The sequence below is a fragment of the Diceros bicornis genome, chromosome 4, assembly GCF_020826845.1.
Source record: "Diceros bicornis minor isolate mBicDic1 chromosome 4, mDicBic1.mat.cur, whole genome shotgun sequence".
In the NCBI taxonomy this organism is placed as follows: domain Eukaryota; kingdom Metazoa; phylum Chordata; class Mammalia; order Perissodactyla; family Rhinocerotidae; genus Diceros; species Diceros bicornis.
The window spans coordinates 62,601,589-62,619,482 of NC_080743.1; the positions used below are offsets into that span (position 1 = coordinate 62,601,589).

The 17,894-nt window shown below is 35.5% G+C and overlaps 1 pseudogene; it reads right to left on the reverse strand.

The window, feature by feature from the left end:
* Nucleotides 1–4,254: 4,254 nt before the first annotated feature.
* LOC131401380 (deoxycytidylate deaminase-like) lies at nucleotides 4,255–16,007 on the reverse strand (annotated as a pseudogene).
* Nucleotides 16,008–17,894: the final 1,887 nt, after the last annotated feature.

The window sequence follows — 17,894 nt, forward strand, 5'->3', positions numbered from 1 at the left end:
GTCAAGTTGTCTAAGATTGGAATGAATTTAATGAAGTAAATGAGTTTAATCTCAAAAGTAAGCTGATGGAAATTTAGAATTCAGTTTTCTTTATGTTAGAAGGACAAGGTTCTTTTTGGCTTTTAGTCTTCTGTTGATATAGAGATTATGAAAAGTTTTTTTCTTTACTTTTGACGTCTTCCTCACAGACAGGGATTTTGTGTTTTATCAATGTAATTTCCCGTGTTGTTTTTATCAGGTTTTTTTTTTTTTTTTTTTTTGTGAGGAGATCAGCCCTGAGCTAACATCCGCCAATCCTCCTCCTTTTTTGCTGAGGAAGACGGCCCTGGGCTAACATCGGTGCCTATCTTCCTCCACTTTATATGGGACGCCGCCACAGCATGGCTTACCAAGCAGTGCGTCGGTGCGCGCCCGGGATCCGAACCAGCGAACCCCGGGCCGCCGCAGCGGAGCGCGCGCACCCAACCGCTTGCGCCACCGGGCCGGCCCCTGTTTTTATCAGGTTTTTGATTATAAGAGTTAAGAATTTTCTTACAACAATTTAACTTTTCATATTTGCCTAAAAGTCTTTAATTGTCACCATGGTTAAATGGATAACTGACTATTATTTCACACTGACCTATTGTCTTATTTGACCAAGTGTTTTAAAAAATTTTTGACAAACTTCCCAAAATCAGATTCTAAATGAAGCCTTTTTTGACCTGGATTCAAAAAGATTTGTTAAACTAATTAGGCTTATTTGATATGTTAAATTACATGGAAAGTACTGTCAAATAAAAAATAACATTAAGGCTTCTTTATGCGGCATTTGCATAGGTATATAATTATTCTGGAAATTATGTGAAATTCTTAAAAATCGGATATGTCCTGGTATAACATTATCAGTCATATCTCTAGCTATTATCTTAAAATACTATATGTCATAGAAATAACCAAATTTCTTTGTCAATTGCATTGTAATGAAACTTTTTAAGTCTTTTATAATTTATAGTTACTCTGATGCTTTTGCAGAAGTACTTCATAGTGAGGAAACTCATATAACTAAACTGGGTCTTGGTCATCAAAATTGAGGCTTACACTAAAGGGACTGAATCTGAGCATCAAGATAATGCCCTAGCTTACTTTCATATAAAGGTGGCAACAACATAATGTATAAAGTTTGGCAAGTGTGGATGAAGTCCATTCTGCCTCTGCAAAGAATAGCCCCTCATTAGCAGAGTTTTGCCATCCTGGTTCTTGTAACAAGGCAACAGTCATTTTCTGAATTAGAGAAATTAGGATGGGTAGACAATGGCAGTAAACAATCAGTCAGGGCTATGGGAAATCCAAGGTGGCTGCTTGCCTCTTCCCTGCTCCCTGGAAAACTGCATTTCTTGTTTTTTGCATCCCTTCACCCACCATAGTGCATTAAGAAAAACTGTTTCTGTCCCTTGAGGCCTCAGACCACCTCCTTCTGGGCCTTTGAGCACCTGCAGCTGGATTTCATTCAACTGACTCTTAATATGGGTTATCAATGTGTTCTTGTAATTGTTTTTATGTTCTCTGGATGGATTAAAGCCTACCACTTCCACAATGCTGACACCCTTATGGTGGCAAAGAAACTTAGAAAATGTATTTCCCACTTGGGATATACCTTTCATAGTCTCCAATGATGGAGGCACTCACTTCCCTGGGCAAATTATATGAACCTTAACAAAAACCCTGCAAACTGCTTGGAATTATCACTTTTCCTATCACCATGAATCATCAGGCAAAGTCAAGAAAACTAATGGAAAAACTGGATTCAAGCAGAACAAGTATTAATTACATGGAGCATCAATGAACTGAGGAGGATGCTCTAATGTTTTGCTTTCCATATTTAAAGAAATCGTTTATCTTTGGTAAGATACCTTTGTGAACAAAGATGAAACATTTGCTTTTTCTCTCTATCTGGTCCCTCCAAAATTCAGACACTCTTACTTATACAAATAATCAGGCCAAGTTTTAACATGAACAAATTAGTTTTAATATAACTGATTAAAAAAATGGAGGTAATTACAGAAAGAATGATTATATTTGAACCTTTGTAGATATTAGATTCTAGTCCTGTTAACAAGCTTTGAGGTTTTGTTGTATACCTGTAGAGTGGACTCCTCTAGCCTAAGATGTTGCCTTTGGTCTGTTTGCAGTGTCCCCTTTGGAAAACACAAACTCACTCCACATGAGATAATCACTAGCAGATCAACATCTGTTGGTATACAACCTTCTGCTGAGCCCCTTTTGTCTTATGTCAGTATGACAAGCTACTGTAAGTCTCTAATATCTTATGCTGAAGCCTATCATGAACAGGTGAAAAAGCTTTCCTGGATTTCAATTTAAAGGATTCTGTTGGTCACAGTCTAGAGCCTGGTGACTGAGTATTCTGGGAGCATCATCAGAGGAAGACAGTCTTTGAGCCCCATTGGAAATGACCTTACCAAGTGCTCCTGATTGCTGAAGCTGCTACAGAACTACAAGGCATTGAACCTTGTAGATACATCTCACGGCTAAAGAAGGCTCCATCTGACATCCAGTCCTGTACAAATACTGGAGACTTCTAAATCAAATTGACTAGGAAGAGAAGCAGGTGACATCTGATGCTGACAATTTTCCCAAGATTCAGAGCGAAGCCAGTATATACATCAACACCACTCTAACCTTATTACTGATGTTCTTTATAATAGACCTATTCTATCACACTGATAAATTCATTGAACCTCATGATAATTACTCAACATTCTCGCTAAGAAAGACCCACTTAGTTAGCTGGTGGTTTCAGAATATAATTTAAGGACTTTGTGTGTTTATTATTGTAATTTTGCCATGTGTACTTGAATTTAAACTTCTTATGTTACTAAACACTCAGATCTTCTCCAGATCTTCTACAAACACTAAGACTATGGTCTCTCAATGTATTGAAATGATAGATAAGTCTTATTCACCTGAACCTTCAGGTAACTAGATGAAATTCCCAGGAAAGGAAACTCCCTGCGAGTCATTTTCTGACCACCACCTTGTTGCTTAAATGTGGCCTCACCCTTACGACACCCCTATGACACTGACTCCTTAGAATAACCATCAAAAAAATGAAAAAAGAAATTTCCCCCAATGTGGGCCATGACTTTCTGGGACAGATCTATCCCAGCAACAATGGAACTAAACAAATCCATGGTTGATCAGCAATGTTTTCAGAGAAAAATCTCAATCAAAAGGGGAAAATGTGAAAAGTGGAACAAATGGGGTCACATATGCCTAAGGGCTTTAAATTATAGCTAGGAAGCCATTAAGGAAATGGGTCTTATGCAAGTCATCATTGGGCAGAACATGAACTTTCGAACTGAGTTAAGATGCAAATATTCTGAGAAGTCTGTGAGAAACCTGCAACACATCGCAGTGATGGACTTTTGCCTTACTCTAGGTAGCCTTAGCAATCAATTATGCTTAGCCAAGATTAGCTTTCTGCTCCCAACCCCAATTAATATTCTTTGTAATGCAAATCTTCTTTTCCCTTTAAAAGCCCCTGCCTCTTCCTCCCTAGCAGGACACCAAAATCTGTGTACCCTGAACTGCAATTTTTAAATCCCAAAATAAATTCCTCTCTGCCTCTTATTTTGGCTATGTTTAGGTTAACATAATTATGTTAACCTAAAATCATGTAAACTCAACACATAATCATGTGTTGAGTGATTTTTTGGTGAGTGAATATATGAATTAAACTCAATACGGAGATTAGTCTTTATATTTTTCATGGTCCTAGGCACTCTGAGATGGCTGCAATTTTATCTCTAAGGGTAATGGAGAGCTGGCTATAGTTTATAAATTTGAATGGGGAAATCATAGGTTATCTGAGAAAGCAATTATTTATTTGTCCTTCTAACTCTTGTAGCAGTGAAGAGAAGCTGCTGAAATGAAGTGGGTGACAGATAGCTGATGCCTTCCTGCAGAACAATGGCATCCCAGAAAACCAGGATATAAAAGGGGGAGGCACCCTCACTCTGTACCTATGTGACAGGCCATCTATAGGATCCTTTGTTTTAAATCCTAAATCAATAGTGTAAACAGATGTAGATTCCATGTGACAGGAAAGACAGTAAGATTTGAGGTTTTATATTTTTAAGATGTCTATTTTTGCTCTACTGACTATTAAAAAGTTATGTGTAATTTTAAGATGAAAGACATTAACATCTTCTTAGCAGAGGGTAATCCCAAACTTCCGGAAATTTAATGACATGTAACTCACTGAAGCTTCTGACTTGGTCTGCTGTTAACTGAATCAAAGTCAGTGAAAATCTTGTGGCACTTTAGTGTGAATTTCCTAAATGTAACCCTAGCCATATTGTTACCAAAACCTAAGGGACTGATGATCCACAAGTGGGTCCTTTTGCCCAGAGTCACTCACGCTAGCAGAATGAGACTGGGTTTGGAATAGCAGAGCAGAAAATTTATTCATTGATTTCGGAAAGGAGAAAGGGGAGCTCGTGCCCTAAAACACCTTCTCTCTGAAAATAGGGAAATTAGGATCTTTTAAAGGGCACCAGGTCATGGCATCCTCAGAGTTCCCAGAAAGGGAGGGTGACTTCCAGGAACAATTAGTGCATGTGTAGTCCTCTGAACTCCTTTGCATACAGCACCAAATGTGCCTAGCAATGTATACATAGGGAGAGATTTTTGTATGGTAATGGAGCAGAGGCAACTTCCAGTCCTCTCTAAGTCCATCTGTGTAAGTGACGTTCGTGTGTTCTGGTTAAAGCTGGTTTAGAGCAGCTTGCAGTTGTGATTTCTCTGAGTTGGAAGCCCAGTTCAGCTGAAAATCGTCTCAAAGGAAGATGTTTTTGTTAGGAATACATGTCAGTGCAAGAGGGATATGTAAGGCTGAAAAATCCCTCCTCTGACCATGTCCTATTCCTCATTCTTGAGGGGCAATGGATGAAGGTCTGTTGTCTGTAACTACTTCCTGCTGACCAGGGGCATTTTAGTATGGGCCCATAGAGGAGTAGAACTTGTTCCTAGCAACTTTTAGATAGATTTAGTTGTCACCCAGTTGGACTCTTAACTTCTCATATCCCTGGGTTAACACCATTGGAGTTTAATAGATTCTAGTCTTTTGCTAACAAAGGAAACCAGACAGTTTAGAATGCAAGGTCCAAAGAGCAGGAGATGTAGATTAGCCACCAGAGGTCTCCAAGCAGTAGAAACCCGGTCGGACTAGGAAGAACCTATTTAGCTTAATGGCTTAATAAACTGCTTGTTCTCTGGGGCCCCAGATACCCCTGCTATATTACATCTCTGGCTGGTAAGTTTGGATATTTGTAGCAAGACATTTAAGGAAACTAGAAGAAGTCAAAATCCAGTTCAGTTTACAAGTAGGAAACAAAAACCTCAAAGACAATTAACAGAAGTAGATTCTAATTTGTATCCACAATTGTGTATTGTAGTTTCTACTGAAATATAATTTTTCTCTCTAAAGTCATCCTCATGTTTACCAAAGATTGCCAAATTAAGACTAATTGGTTTGCAAAATAACTCTAGTTTCAATAAAATTGGGCCAATTATTTACATAAGTACAGCAAGAATAGCAACGGATCATATTGGCTCTTTTAAACCTGCTTTGCTGGAAGATTTTACAAGGAATCTCAGATTGAACTTTAAAGGCTTCTGGGGCCAGGAAAGGAAAGCCAAGGACTTGTCATCAGACTGCTTGCAATAACTTAGATTTGGGTGAATTACTCTCTTCTCCAAGTTCCCAAAATATCCTGATGTTCTTTGCACCTTCTAGGGAAGTGACCTTCTTTACTCACCTGGTAAGGTTGCTAGGAACCCTGTAATCCAGGTACCAGGCCAATACATCCGAATGGCTTTATTTCACAAAGTCAATCTTTGTCCTTTAAAGCTCAGTCCTATCCTAGTCTATGTATTTTTCTCTCAAGTATGACATTCCAGTTAAAGCTTTGGTAATATAACCAATGTTTCCAATTATGTCCCGTCATAAGGAGAACAGATTCTTATTGAACTTATGTAAATAATGATATTACCATGAAAATAAGAATATCTGCTCACTAAGAGTTTCAAAATTCTGGAGAGATCAGGTAGGGAGAAAAAGATAAATGTTTCAATTCTGCTTACAAAGATATAAATTTACCAAATTGCTATAAGACATAATTAGCTTAAGATTAAAAAAAGTTTCCTTAAATCTGGAAAAATAAGACATTAAAAACATCAGCAATATTTCAAAAAAAGTTATATAAATTATAATCATCCTCATTGGTTCGTTCAGTCCCTTGTAATCAACTCTTGATCTTGATCTTTTCTTAGAAGTTTCATGAATTAATCAGTTTCTCTGTTAGAATTCTGTAATTTCTTACCCAGTTCAGTTTTATGATCTGAAAGTTTGTCAGAAACCCGTATTCTAGAGTAAGTGTCAGAGTCCTTTCCATGAATTTCTCTGAAGATGAAAACATTTATGAAAGCATGAGAGTGAAACAATAACACCTGGTAAATGAAAAAAGACTCAAAAATGGCAATTGACAAATAAATTTAGCTATTTTTGTGACATATACTCTTGAATTATTACTGATAACCAGGACTGATAAGAATTTTAGGAATGTTATATAGATTTTTTAAAACATTTATATTAATAACATTTACCACACAATATCATAGGTCCCTATGAACAACGTTTAGTTATCCATTTAACCATGGTGACAATTAAAGATTTTTCAGGCAAATGAACAAAGTTAAATAGCTGTAAGAAAAACCTTAGCACTTGTGATTGAAGATCTGATAAAACAATATAGGAAATTTATTTTGATAAAACATATAATCCCTACCCTTCTGGTAGACTGCACAAAGAAAAAAACCTTTCATAATCTCTTTTCAGTCTCAAGAGCAGACTAGAAATTTAAGAAAACTATCCTTTTAAGAGAGGAAAAAATACACATTCTAATTTTGCACCAGATTACTTTTGATTTTATATTAAAACTCATTCACTTAATTAAATTCATTTCAATCTTAACCAATTTGTCCATGTGCAAAACTCTTTTCTCAGAGTTTTTTTCCATAAACCTTCTATAATTTTTTTTAACAAACAAAAATATCTTTATTTCTTATGCCTTCTTTACTGAAAACATACATCTTACTTTCTTTAAATACAAAGATTTTTTCCTTATTAAATTTTAGTAGATTTAATCACATATATTAATTAGAATTCTTAACCCTTACAGACCTTAATTTTTAGTGAAAACTAAGAAGTAAGCAATTATAAGCTGTCTTTTACATTAGCATTCTGTGGCTTGGCAAATTTATAAATACTTTTCATAATTTCTAAAAATATGTTAGTTTATAGTACAATCTTTTAATAAAATACAAGAAGTGTTTACTAATAGACTCAAACATCTTTTAGTTTCTCCATAACAAGAAGCCAAAGGTAGATAAACCTGTATTTAATAACTAATGTCTAATACTTTATCTTATTTAGAATTGATCTGGACATTCAAATAAATTTTTATCATTTAACTTAATTTAGCAAAACTCTAAGGTTTCAAGTCACCAAAAGGTTTTGAAATTATTTTAAGTACATATACTTAATTATTGTTAAAATTATTGTTAAAAATTTCTGTTAATTATTGTTAAAAATTTCACCCAAAAACTTTTATCTTATGTACATCTATTTAGTTTACTTATTTCCAATAATTATGTTTAGATTCCCTACAAAAACATTATGAGACATTAGACAAAATCAGTTATCCTTTTAAGCTATTATTTTGCTGAAAAATTTATAACAGAGATAACATAAGCTTATTTGACTAGGAAATCTAGGCGACATGTCTGCATCATATCCAATACTGATAACTCAGAGGACATGTCCATTTTAATCAACCAACAATCTTAAATAAGCTTCCATTTACCAAAGATTATTTCATATCACATTAACCTGAAACACATTTGGGTTAGTTTCTACTACATTTAGAAATAATTTGTGTAAGTGCTTACTTTAAGCCAATTAAACAGACCTCTTAATTTTGGTCATACCATCTGCATGCAGAAGAATATCTCACATTTATAGCATACATATAGACACACATGCACAGACATATAGACAGACACAAACAGAGATCTTTAGAATTTCAGCCACGTCTCACACACAAAACTCAAAAGAATGCTGGATCCAAATTGTTACCTGTTCAGACAGCTAAAGATTTTTTTTATGCCAAAAAGCCAAAGATTCTTTTCTTTTTGTGGTAAAGATCCTTTTCATCGCTGTTTTTGAAGTCATTTTGGTCGTTTTGAAGTGAGATCTCCTTTCCCATGCTAAATTAACATTGCCTGAGGGCTGTATTTATATGTTCTCACAATATCATGCAAGGGAAATGTTTCCCAGTGAGACACAATATTTGTCCCCACAATATAATTTAAAATACAATCAGGCAAAAGAGATGTAATCATTTTATATAAAGCCTATCATTCCCAGCCAGTCCTATTGGATGAAGATTAGTACAAAGACAAAACAAAACAAAAACCCTGAACAAGTGTTCTTACCTCCTTCCATCACCACTTTGAAACCTCCTGCTGAGGCATCTTAGTTGTGAGGGTTGAGCACCCCCAACTGTGACCTGGGGTGATGAATTGCCCTTGATTCCTGACCCAGTTCATCCTTCATGGAATGGTACTAGTCCTTGGGAGAGAGGCTCCCTTAAGGGACCAGTGAAACCATTCCTGGGAAGCTGCCTCAGTTCTTTCCTGGGAAAGGCCCCTCATTTTTCTCAATCCATTCCTGGGAAAAAGTCTCTCCTTTCCTTGGTCTTGCATGCATGTACACTGATGCTAAATTGAAGGTAGACTATGGTTCTGATGCTAAACCGAAGGTGGACTTAATGTTGGCTCTTGGGAAATCCCACTTAACATTAATGAAGTGGCAGAAGACAAAAGTCTAAGTGCGACCTCAGGTGCTTGTTCAGTAAGAGTCAGTGGGTGAGTCTGGCAGCCAAGCATGGGGCAGGACTGTCATGATCTGCCTCCCTGTCATTTTAGAAGTAAGAAATGAGATCAGTGAATAATCCAGTCCCTTCATAGTAGCTAAATTTTGTTACTGAACCCTAAAGGACTGGTGACCCATAAGTGGCTCCTTTTGTCTGGAGTTACTCACACCAATAGAATGGGACCCAGTTCAGACTAGCAGAGCATAAACTTTATCCATTGATCAAGGAATGGAGAATGAGCAGTTCATGATCTAAAACATCTTCTCTCCAAAGACAGGGAAATGGGGAACTTTTAAAGGGCAAGGGATCATGGCATCATCAGAGTTCTGGGAAAGGGTCAAAGATTTCCGGGAACAATTGGTGCATGCGCAGTCCTCCAAACTCCTTTGCCTATGGCATGAAGTGTGCCTAGCAATGTATGCAGAGGGGGAGATTTATGTATGGTAATGAAGCAGAGGCAACTTCAGGTCACCTCCAAGTCCCTCTGCACAGGCATACTCCTGTGGTCATGTTAAAGCTGGTTTAGAGTGGTTTGCAGTGATTTCTCTGAAGCAGAAGCCCAGCTCAGCTGAAAAACATCTCAAAGGAAGATGTTAGATGTGGGCCAAAGCAAATTTTTTTCTGTTAGGAATACATGTCAGTGTGCCAGGGACATGTATGGGTGACAATATCAAATATGAGCCTCATAGCTGTTGTGCCATCACTATCATGGTTATTTATCAGACATGAAAATAACTTCTTTTACACCTTCCTGGAGGACAAGCTTAGCACATTCATTACATGGGAACAAAGCAACTTACACAGTACAGCCTTTCACACTTATGAATTTTTGTTCATGAAGGCATTCACTTGGGCATGGCACATGTAGGGGTATTTGGTATCCAGCTTACTCTCCAATGACCTCTAAGAGAACAGGTCATCATTGCACCCATTTGGCATTTTGTTTTACCCAGTCCCTACAATCACATTTTCTGCATTCATGATTCAGGTTCTGGTCTGGGAATTTGGATCTTTGCTTCGCTGTGCTGATAAGAAGGCCACTGCCATGAAAGACTCAGGCCCTTCCAAATAGTCACTCACTTTTTTTCAGGACCTCACTGATGCTGAGTTCACTTAGCTGTCCCCCTCCCTTTGTCCCATTTTGGGCCCATGAGCCTGCAAGCCCCTACTGGACCCCACCATTGCTGCCAAAGTGAACCCAGACCATTTAGTGATATCTTAAATTAGCCATTTAGCTCATTAATTTTCAATGTTTATCTGTTCCAATATAAGCATTTTAAAGTCTACAGATTTCCCTCGAAATATCACTTTGTGCAAAAATGTAGAGAATTTCAAGGGAGATTCCAATACAATTCTCACAATTATTAATAACTACAGTAGCCAGAAAAACAGCATAGATATAAAAGATTTGAGCGTCAAAATAAAAATATTGATCTAGTTGACCTATACAAAATCTTTTACTCTTATTCAACCCTAAATTCTTATAAATTTTCAGTATAATTTTCCCTTTGACTAATAAATTCCTAAGAATTATGTTTTTAAACCAAGTGTATGGAAATTTAAATATTTTTCTTTTTCTGTAGTGGTGCGCTTTGATTCCTTTTTCTTTATCTTTCATGTATCTACTATAAGTTTTCTTTTGTAGTTACCATGAGGCTTACACAAAACACTTTAGATTTATAACTGTCTATGCTGAATAATCTGCTCATAATCTTATAATGATTTCTGTGCATTTAATCAATTGTTTTTCTTTTGCTGCTTTTAAGATTATCTCCTTGTCTTAACTTTTGGTAATAATAATGTATTTTGGTGTAGGTCTCTTTGGATTTATCTTGCTTGTTAAACTCTTTGGGCTTCCTGGATCTGAATGTCTATTTCCCCCCCACATTATGGTAATTTTCAGTCATTATTTATTTTCATAAGCTTTATGCCCCCTTTTCTCTCTCTTCTCCTTTTGGGACCCCTATAATGCATATAGTGATCTGCTTGATCATGTCCCATAAGCCTCTTAAACTATCTTCACTCTTTTTCATTCTGTTTTTCTCCATATCTCTTATCCTCTCTTTTATATTTTTCAATTTCTTTATATCTCATTATTGTGTTCTGGAAAAATGCCTCATAAATATCTTCCTATTCTCTAATTCACTCTTCAACTGTGTCTATTACACTATTTAATGCACCCATGGGGTTTATTATATAATCAATTTATTTTTCATTTATAGATGTCTACTTCTGATAGTTTCTTTTTGTAGAGTTATCTTTTTAGTTGCACCCTTAATTCATTTAAAATTCCACAAAGCTATCATATATGGTCTCTCACACAATCACAACATTTTATTCTTAGGTAACCTACGTATGTTGTTTCTCATCTTTCCTGGCATAATGGTTTGGTAATCTTTATTTATTTGAGATCATAATTGTTTTCAATCTATACAATTTTAGTTGTCCTAATTCAGCAAAGCTTTTTTCCAGAATATTTACTTTTGCTGTGACCACTGTAGAGGTTTATACTCAGAGTGGGTGTTTAAGACTCAGCTTTCCACTTCCCTGTTGTTTCAAGGACTAATATGGTGTAACAAAGTTCCAATGGAAATTAGTCTCAGGGAAACCATGCTCTACTCTGCTCCTGCAGCTCTAGGTGGTTCCCTGACATTCTTGATTCCCTACTCATCCATTTCCCACTCTTCTGGCATTAGCAGTCTGCTTCTTTGGCTTCAATTCTATTTCCCAAAGGCCAAGTCCTTAGTGATCCAACTGCTGTCTCCCTTACTCTTCCTCTGCAGCAGATCCAGGTTCAGCTCTTGTTGTTTTTTTTTTTATTTGTTACACATTCTGCTTGCTTCTTTGCTTATGAAAGAATCAAGTTAGAGGTATCTTAACTTTTGTGAGTCATAACCCCAAAGAATATGTTCAATTTGTGTTCTATTTGTAAAATAGGAGTTCCTAGGCTCATGATACAACAATGTAGAATTCTATATCATTCCATGCTGACTTTTAATATGACTACATTTTTTCTTCTTTCTTTACCTTTTCCCAGAAGTAGATAATTATAAGGAGAACCAGGCCAGTCATAAACAAATGAAGAAACTATGCTTTTCTCTTCAATTTGGCCATAATTCAACAGTAAACAATTTCCTGAGTGGGATATAAAAGGATGTAGAAGATCTTTGTTTTCATGGTAACACCAAAAAATTTAGAAATCGTAAAACTTGTACTTATCTATGAAACTATTAAAGAGAGGTAGATGCAAGAAAACCCTAGATGGACTGATTTTTCAGAGAGAAGAGCCCTATATACATGACTATCACATAGTGACAGTTATGGATGCAACAGTAGAGAAGAAAGCCAGCCAAGAGTGAGACAGTTGAGTGATTGACAATGGTGGGGAGAAGGTGGAGAGATTGGAGTCTAGAAGACTGTCAAACGCAGCAATAATTTACTTGACCTAACAATTCTCCCTGGCTTCCCACTCCTTTTTGCTGAGAAAAGATCAGTGATGGTAGGGTAACATATTCTCTAGTCTCATGTATTCTCATGGTCCCTAGAAACAAAGGGCGCTTCTTCCACTGATTCAAAAGATGAAACTGAGGTGCTGGCCCAGTGGTGTCGTGGTTAAGTTCACTCACTCCACTTTGGCGGCCTGGGGTTCGATGGTTCAGATCCTGACATAGATGTTAGCTCAGAGACAATCTTCCTCAGACAAAGAGAGGAAGATTGACAACAGATGTTAGCTCAGGGCTAATCTTCCTCACAAAAAAAAAGAAAAAGAAAGAAAAAGATGAAACTGAGGTACCACTCTCACCAGGCTCCAGGATTAAGCATTAGTAAGATCAAAAAAATTAGTCTTGGACAGGAAGAGCTATGGCACTGGGAGGAAGGTTAACAAGAGATGAAATCAATTGAAAAAATTGCCATCTAGGCCAAGATTAACTTGATACTTGGTGAAATCTGAATAACCACCTTCTTCCTTTAGCAGCCGTGCACCAGAAAGAAATGGCACATTCTTGGAAATAAAAACAAAGCAAAAGAATCTGTAATTAAATCTCTACTGTTATCTATATACAACATCCAACACATCACAAATCTTTGAGAGATACATGAGAAAAATGGGACATGTAGAAAATAAAAAAAATCAAAAGAAACATACCCACAGATAAACCAGCACTGGAACTAGCAGAAAAGGAGGTTAAAACTAATATTATAAATATATTTGGCTTGTGGCACTGCCTTGGGCTAGCTCTGTCCCTCAAGAAAAGATCACTGCTCTTCTCTAAGTGGCTGATTCTACATGATTCTTTCTCTTTCCAGGTTCCAGTAATGATTCCCTTTACATGGCCATTAAGGCCGACATGTGGTGACAGCTCTGCTGCTACTAGCTCCAGGTTACTTTACTTGAGGTTCCCCTACACTTTGTAAATAGTCCTTTCATAAATAAAACCTCTTTCCATTTTCAAAAAATATATACATTTGGAAATGTATAAGTAAAAATGAAAAATTGGTGAACATATGGGGAATCTCCTAGAATATATGAAAACATAAAATATACAAAAGTCATAAAATGTGTTTTGGGGAAAAAAAAAAAAAACCTACTGGATGACCTTAACAGCAGAGTGAACACTGCAGAAGATAAAGTCAGTCATCTTGAAGAAAGGGCAGTAGAAATTATCTAAGATAAAACATTGAGAAAAAAGACTGGATGAAGAACATGACTGAACAGAGTGGCTTTGATTTGTGTCATAATAATTGGATTGGGGCAGAATAAATATTTTTAGCAACAATACCGAATATTCCCCACAGTGGATGAAAAATATCAATTCACAAATTCAAAAATCCTAGTAAATCCCAAGCAGGATGCATACAAAAGAAACTATACAAATACATTTCATAGACAAAATGCTGAAAACCAAAGATAACAGAGAAAATCCTAAAAGCAGCGGTGAGAAAAGACATAGTATATACAAGGAACAATAATAAGAATGGCATTTGCCTTCTTATTAGAAACATAAACTAGAGGGTAATGGAATGACTTCTTATAAGTGTCTAGAAAAAAAACCAATAAAACTTTCAGCTTAGAATTCTATATTCAGCAAAAGTATCCTTCAGAAATTAAGACGAAATAAAGATATTTTCTGATAACTGAGATTTGAGAGGAATTTTTGCCTGTAGACCTACAAAGAAATGCTACAGTAAGTTTTTCAGGATAAAGACAAATGATACAAGTTGTAAACTCAGATATAGAAGACACAGAAGAGACCTGGGAATAGTAAATAATAAGAATATTTCATAATGAAAAAATGATCAGTTCTTAAACGAGGCTTAAAAATCCTAACTGTTAATGCATCTGAAAACAGAATTTCAAAATTCATGATGGAAAGATCTTAGAATCAAAGGGGGAAATAAACAAGTTAAAATCCTGATTGGAGATTTTAACATAGCTTTTTTTTGGCAATTGATTGAATAAGTGAACAAAAATGAATAAGGACATAGAAAATTTGAACACTATAACACGAGCTAATATACACCTATTGAATATTACACCTTACAAATTCTGAATATATGTTTTTATTCTAGCACACCTGAAACATTTATCATTGTAGCCCATATGTTAGGCCATAAAGAGGTCTCAAAATATCAGAACCTTGAAATCTCTCAGTATATTCTTTGATCACAATGGAATTAAATTTAGAATGAATCATAACGAAATCAAGAAAATATCTAAATATTTGAAAATTAAGCAACACAATTCTAAATAATTCATGAGATGATGAAGGATTCAAAAGAGAGGTTAGAAAATATTTTGAACCAAATGATAATGAAAACAAAGCATATCAAAATATATGAGTTAATTCAAAAGTGGTCCAAAGAGAAGAGGAGCCCCAGAGTTCAAATGCTCATATTAAACAACAACAATATGAATGGTTTAAAATCAGTGATCTAAGCTTCCACCTTAAGAAGCAACACAAAAAGAACAAAGTAATCCCACAGTAAATAGAAAATAATAATAAAAATAAAGAAGAGATCAATAAAACAGGAAACAGAGAAAATCAATAAATGCAAATGTTTGTTTTTGAAAAGATTCATAAAATTGATAGATCCTTAGCAAGAATGAACAAGGAAAAAGGAAAGAAAAAACAAATTATCAGTATTAAGAAGAAAGAAAGGATATTATCACCGATGATATTATTAAAGGGATAAGATGGGACTATTAGGAAAAACTTTATGCCCATATATTAAAAAATATAGAATGAAAGCAAAAAGTTCCTTAAGAAACACAGTTTATTGTAACTGAGATAAGAAAAGAAAACATCTGAATAGTTCTGTATTAATAATAGGTAACTATTAATAAGTGTTAAATATTAAAAATAAAATATAGTAAATAAAAACAAATAAAAAACATTTTAAAATTTGTTATTAAAAACCCTCCCACAAAGAGAACTCCTGGTTCAGAACACTTGTTGAATTCAATCAGCATTTAAAGAAAGAGAAATGCCATTCTTATATAAAATCTTTCAGAAAACAGAGAAGGCAAAAGTTCCCAATTTACTTTATGAGGGCAGCATTTCCCTGATACTAAAAACTTACAAATGAATTACAAGAAAATTACACACCAACATTTCTTATAAACTTAGACACAAAAGTCCTTAATAAAATTGAACAAAATTTAGCAGTACATGAAAAGATTATTACATGATGACCACGTGGAGTTTATCCCAGATAAGGAAGATTGGCTTAATATTTGAAAATCAAATATTATAATTCACCATGTTTACAGAATATAGGAGAAAAATCATATTACTTTCTCGAAATATACAAATAAAACATTTGACACATTTGACAACTCTTCATGATAAAAACTCCCACTAAACTAAGAATGATGGAGAACGTTCTCAATTTGATAAAGGGCATCAACAAAAAATTACAGCTAACATCATACTAAATGGTGACATTATGGGCTTTTCTTCTAAGATTGGGAGCAAGACAAGGACGTCTGTGCTCACCGTTTGTATTCAGCATTGTACCGAAGTTCCCAACCTTATTAATTAAGAATTAATAAGGCAAAAGAAAGAAATTAAAACTATAAAGATTATAAAAAAAGAGGCTAACTTTTTTCTTTCTAGGTGACATGATAGTCTCTATAACAGAGAACATTTGCTCCTCTTCTATGCTCTTTTCTCAGTCCAGAGCCTGCCCAGTTAGTGTGCAGTTTGCAAAGCTGTGAGAGAACCAAATTAACAATACAATAAATCAATCCATGTCAAGTGAAAATCATAAAATATCTCATTAAAATTGCATCAATGAGCTTAGCTATTTTTCCCTTATCTAAATTTTAAAATAAATATGAATAGCAGTAAAACCAATACAAAATACAAAATAAAATTTATAGTGGATAAAACCACATATATTAACCTTTAGAGTGTACTTTTGAATCTGGGAAAATTGCATTTTGGTAGAAATAATGGATACAAAAGAAGACTCACAAAAGCAAAACTTGACAGGTAAAATTCAACATTTGCTTTGCTAATCAGTTTTTACCATGTATAATTTTTTTCATATAAAAAAATTGATCTCAATGATTATACTTTTATTAAGAAATAAATAAAATTGGGAAAATAGAAATTAATTGCTGTTTTAGAATAATGGAATTAAATTGACTTAATGGAATTTAGTTGGTGTAGTTTCTCATACGTACTTTAATTCGGACATTTAAGTGGAATGACTTCCAAAAGCTGGATAAATTAGGATTTTAAGACGACAAGTGGAATGTACAGATCTCATTTAAGCCTGACCGTAACTATGGAAAAACATATGCAGGAAGTAGCCCAGAGTTAGATAGAATCCTCCACTTACAGCAAAGTCTTACCACAAAGCTCCCCACATCAATAGAGTTTACTTACAAGGTACCAAACTGAGTCAGCCTGCCCTTCTTACAGCAGTGGGTTAAGACAAGGGTCCCAACAGATGAACAGGTGTTACTGCAGGTGACTGTCCACATCAGGCGCTGGGTTTTTCATTCAGAATGGAGTGAAACTGAGCAACATAGAATTTTCAGAGGAAGAGCTGCAACTTGATGCTCCTGAATGTCTATATTTCACCACTAGCTGTCACAAGGAGTTAAACAGTTCCTGAACAGACTGTGGGGTATTCAACTTTTCCTATGAAAAAATAATTGATTGATTTTGTGTATATATTATATTTTTTGTTTGTTTGCTCCGGAAAACTTGATAGAAATACCTCTTGTGTCCTGTCTCACATCTTATCAGCCCACTTTTTCTCCAGCCATTGCTAAGGCAACTGGTGACAGAACCTAACTTCTGCTGCACTGTGTATCTTTTGCATTTTTGCACTAAGGCTTGTCTTATGATGTGGTTGGGACACCTGTGAGCAGCTGGTTATCACTGTGGATGCTCAAAATGGCAAGACTAGGGGAATGAACATCTCGTGTGGCAATCCTTGTCTATCAGGGGCTGGGAATCATGGATATGTGATCCCTCAGTGGACAAGACTGAGGCACGATCTCCGTGATTCATCAGAGGGTTCCAGTGGGATCAAATGCTGGTTTTCCACAGTGGTGACCACTCTAATAACACAACATTGTACTGGCTTTCTCTCCTTTCCTGTTTTGTTCTTCCCAGAGTCCCACTGCTAATACCTGGTGTCATGTCCCCAAAATGAAGTCTTACCTATAAAGCTCCCCATGTCAATATAGTTTACTTTGACTTTCTCTCCTTTCCTTGTTTTAGAGTCTACTTTCTAGAAGGAACCTAAGCATAACTCTGGTAAAGAATATTTTTAACACCCCAGAAGTCTCTCTTATGGCTCCACTTCCCAGTCAACAAACTTTTAAAGACAACAAATATCTGATTTCTATCATCGTAGATTAGTTTTGATTCTGGTTTTGAA